The following is a 5,418-nucleotide window of genomic DNA, read 5'->3' as shown; positions in this document are numbered from 1 at the left end:
TTCTTAAAGGTATTCTGAGATATTTTCCAACCAGACAAGCACTAATTGATAATATATTTTAAAATATATATTTCCCCATAGTAATAAAATAACAAACCTGAGTACTTTTTCAGGGGAAATTAGAGCTCCTCAGAGACTAAATCACCCCCATCTGCTGTTTTGCAACTCGTGTTGTATGGCAGCCTCTCCTACTTACACATGCTAAAACAGTGCATGAACAAAGAGAAATTCTGGCACATGCATACATTTTCCAAATTTACATAAAATTAGAATTTCCAGAATGCATAATGTGCCAGCCATCTCCAAGTATTGTTAGTCTGACTTGTCTTTGAACTGGGTTGGTACAGTATCGATTATATATGAAAAAGGCTGTTACTTTCCCTGTAGTACAGGCTGTATTGTAGCACGTGTCACTAAAATATAAAAAAAATGTGCCAGACTGCTCATATAAAGTGGCATGAAGAAAGCATGCATGTTCTTTTTTTTCTTTTCTTTTCTTTTTTTTTTAATTTTTTCTTAGGAATTAATTTCTTCATGAAGATTTTGGCTTTCCATGCCTGAAAAAATGTGAAATGTAGGCAAACAGACACATTTTCTGAAACTGAGTTACCTGTTTCACTGACCAGAAAGTCTCATTTGTTGTCCATCAGGATGGGCATCAGCCAGTGAATCACATCACTTCTAGTTGGGACATTTCAGATACAAATATTATGATGCTAATGCGAGTGTTACTTAGTGTCAGAATTTTAGATTAATTTTCAATATCTAGAAATTTAATCCACAGTCTGAATTGCTTCAGGTCTGTCCTAATGAGTGTTACTGGCATATCACATCTTTATTGATGTTATTTTTAAAACAGATATATGAGAAGAGGGACTACACAGAGACAGCATTTCCCTCCATTAGGAGTGCAGCAAGCCAGCCCAAACTGTATCCTGTCTGCTGAGGGTGTGATGTGAGATTTATTATGAAAGTTTTCTCTGTGTTTCAAGCTCAAACAACATTATCAAACTACCAAATTTTTTTCCAGAACCCACACTGAGGGAAAACAACATATTAATGCAGTGAACATTGTTTGAAAATATTAATTTTACTGATATTATTAGTAAAAGGAAAAACGTAGTTGTGGGAAAATTGCCCCAGCATGTATTAACAAGGTGCCCTGACATTTTTTAGAATGGTTAAAACAATGAAATATGGAACATCAGCAGTATTTAAAACTGTGTTTCCAAAAACCATCTCACTGTTTGTTGAATATTTTCCTGCCCTTAATTATGCCAAAAATTCTACTTCATCTCTTGATATTCCATTTTTATTCCATTAAAGGAGTATGAATATGAGTAACAGTTGTTTCATTTAACAGTTTTCAGGGCACAAAAATGCCATGGAATAGAAATGTATTGAAAAAAAATCAAGATTTCCTGGGTTTTGTTTAAAATATTTCCACTACACTTATCAGGGGAGAATAATTTCAGATGCTAGGTGTTAATCAGATGAGAGTAGGTAAATGGAGAGTCTCACACCATCTCCTTGTTTGTCAGCTGAACATTTGTGTTACTGATATTTAGCAGCCCTTACTAGGCAGAGTTTGGGGACAGCTGGGAGAAGTTTCAATGGCCTTCAACTCTTCTGAGGAACTTCTTTACCTTTATCTTGTTCTTCAGTTCCATAGTAATAGTAGATCTAACCATTTATTGGGTTTTACTGATTGGAAAATGGTTCTTAGTAGACATAAAGTAGATGTTTATTTCAGTTTTGCCCATGTACTGTAGATTCATACCCTGGTCTTACTGCCATGAATGCCTGTCTTTGAGGTTGAGAACATGATGCTGGAAAAGCTTGCAGACATTATGCAGACATCTTACTTTTGTCCTTACCAGGTAACTTCTAAAATCAGCATACTTTCAGTCTATTTATCTCTTAAACATGAAAAGAGGTTGGAGTTTAAGGATTTTTTGTTGTTGATTGGTTTTCTTACTTTTACATTGACCAACTTCCATTTTAGTCAAAAGAATTCATACAATCAAAGCAACTGAAGTTCTGGGAATCTTCTAGTAGTCTTTTTTTTTTTTCCTAGTACCAGTCTAAGTGGAAATACATATTTTTCTAAAGATGGTCTACTAATAAACAGGATATGTAATGAGCAGCCATTAGATATGATTTCCTCCCTCATACAGAAACCTCCATAACTCACTAAGGAGATAACCACTTGTGAGTCTTTCCTTGAAAATGGGTTTATCATATTTTGTGGCAATTTTCATGTCCCCTCTATTCATGTATATTACTGTTTCACCTGTACATACTGCATTTACATTTTGTGGTGCAGTTTTTATTTTGTTGCATTATGACTTCATATATTCTGAAGGCCATTTGGACACAGAAAATATGTCATGGTAAAGCTCCGACTAGCCTAATTAATACAATCATCTAATGTGAAGAAGCCTATAAAATAGGAAAAGACCCCAAACCAGCACCGTACATCTACTTTTATTTTCCTTTTCTAAAATACCCTAGAGACGTAATGCAAACTCCAGCTTGGATGATGTTATCTGAAATGTGTCATGGCAACTACTTAAACACTGATGCAGTAATATAATGTGTAGTTGTAAACTGGTTTCAGACAAGCAGTTTTCTATAACATACAATACTATTTTATTTTTTGGTACACAATTCTTCATTATGTACTTGCTACAGTGATCAAGAAATTCAATAAGGAATAATTTCAGTATTTTCATCCAGTCTAAAGCAGCAAAATTTTCATGCAAACCTACTGAAATAATGCAATGTTTTGTCATGAACTTCAGATGGTGTTTCCACACAGAAAATAGCAACCGTAAAGGATCTGTGAGTTATCCACTTCAAGAAATTTTATGTCTTTTGACCCACTGCTGTTTCAAAGACAGAAAATAGGTCTGAGTACAAATATTGCACTTGAAACTGTGTTTCTCCTTATCTTGGGAACAGTGATGTACTTTTCCACCATATCTGAATTTGTTTTACACAGTACTATATTAAGTTTTGCTTACAGAGAGCAACACAGTGCTAAACTAAACATCTGACTTGATAATAACTGGAATTACCTTCAAAGTCACACCCCATGAGCTGTATTTCCAATTTAAAGACCATGTTTCAAGTACTTGGATTCCTGGGTAAAATGTTCCTGAAACGGGTGGAACTTGTGTTAGACAGTCCAAGACTACTTAAACACACCATGAGCACAGTCCTACAAACCTGTCTTTAGAGTCTTGCAGAGCCTGAGGTTGCTGCCTGAGTGGCCACAACAAGGAGCACTTACTGCAGTTTCTAAACCCTGAAAATAAAGGGGGTAAATAAACGCAAATCCCAAGCAGCCAAAGATGAATGATAATGAGCTTTGTGAAAGGTCACAGCAAGTCACCTCCCTGCAGAGGAAGCACCTATATTTACATAGGGGAAAGTCTAAAGAAACATTAAATTGTGTTCTCTGTCACACACACACCACCTAAAACTGGAAAACACAAGACTGAGACAAGCAGACAGTGCAGCCATACCTGAAGTACTTTGGACTTACCAGATTGTAAAAGATAAGAGAGGACTTAATAAATTATGATTTTTTTTAATTGTTTTGAAGTATTTTTATTCACGATGATAGAATTTGGCTGTGGATTGTCCATGCTCCAGATGCAGGTGACAGTTGAGGTCCAGCAGGTGTGGGAGAGCATCCCTTCCCAGCCTTGACTACTCTCCATATGGCTTGGAGATGGAATAAAAAAGTCTAGTTGGCTCCATGAAGAATGAGCTCATGCAAACCTGCAAGGCAGTTTCAGAGCTGGAAACACTCACAAGCATCACAGCAACACTCAGCTGATACCCCTGGAATCAAGCTGGTTCCTACCATGTTTATTTGCTCTGGACGCATAGGATCTGAACTGATTCCATGTTGCTCCACTAATTTTCTCATGCTCCACAGTACTTTTTACTTGCCCTGCAAGGACACTTTTAGTTTGGGCCCAATACTGTTAGGTCACACAAACCGTCTCAGGCCCAGCAGTTTGCCCAGCCTGGCAGGTTTTGTCAGATGCTTCCAAGCTCTGTGGGAGCCAGAGAAAGACCAGAAACATGAACAAAACCAGTAAACCTTGCATCTGTCTTGGACAGACAACACAGTGCCTGTAATCTCTTCAGCTATTTTATCTAAGTTTTAATATAACTTCAAGCACTGGTTGCCCATTATTTCAGATATGGCAAGCCATTAGTTCTCCAATATGCTTTTGTGTGGAATTAATGATACTGTGCTTTTAAAAGACTGGCAAATGGCTAAACTGCCCTGTAATGCCTTCAAGGAGAGAAGGATTCAAGTGCAGAGACCCATTAGTAGTTTGACAAGGTGAGTGCAGTGAATTGGTGCCAGAAGTATTGGACTGAAAGATGAAAACTTTAGAGGTTCCACAAAATCGAAAGGCCAGTTGAAGCCTGAGGGGCGAAGAAATGAGGCACTGCAGTTATGACAAGGCCTGCATGGATGTGTTGTTTCTAAAATGACTGCTGGGCTATGTGAATAAGGAGAATTGGACATCAGACACCTCCTCAGCCTGCAGCCACCATCTGCCTGCAGCAATGCTGTGTCATCATGCTATGATAATTTTGCAGTTTGTGACTGCAAAAATAGTGGGTCTGCAAAGAGTTTAAAGTTTAAGTAGAACCCATGTCAAAGAACAGTAGTCCCAGAATAACTCTGAGGATGTCAAAACCATCAAGGTACCTGAGATCTGTGAGATCCTCTCCTCCCAGCCACCACAACTGACTCTTCCTTGCTATTTCAGTCCCCTGTGTTTTCTGACTACAATCAAAATGCTGACTGTGTAGCACTTCCTGGTTCTCCAGCCTGGGTGCAAATCTCTTTTTTTTTGTCTCAACTGGGACAAGAGCTGGATGCATGCAATCTGTCTTGTTCTCTTGTATGGATAGGGAAGACGGGTACCTCCTAGGGCATTGATAGGTCACATCCCACATGGAGACACTCAGGGTATGGAGGCCCCAGATATGCCATTCAAGGTTGATTTTCAGGCATGGATAGAGCCATTCTTTCAACACACACTGGATTAAACCAGCTCATTGTATTACCACGTATAAACATTTTTTACTCTTACTCTACAATAAATGTAGGGGTGGTTGTAATATTGACCGGAAATAGGGAATTATCCTTAAAAGACTGAGGAAGACTGACCTAGAACACAAAGAGGTTATTAATGCTTTTGAAAATATACCACCTGGACTTGAGTCAATAGCTAGTGAGGCAATTAATAAAGAGCAAGACTAACAATATATTTGTATTCTCTTTGTGCACAAAATGTAACTGAATAGACATAAAATCCATCCTGCTATTGTCTTTCTCTTCTTGTGGTTGTGATGGAAAGGAGATGAATGTATTTAAGAGCG

This window comes from Corvus brachyrhynchos, unplaced genomic scaffold (genome assembly GCF_000691975.1).
Source record: "Corvus brachyrhynchos isolate BGI_N302 unplaced genomic scaffold, ASM69197v1 scaffold32, whole genome shotgun sequence".
Classification (NCBI taxonomy): Eukaryota; Metazoa; Chordata; class Aves; order Passeriformes; family Corvidae; genus Corvus; species Corvus brachyrhynchos.
This window is presented reverse-complemented; position numbering follows the sequence as displayed.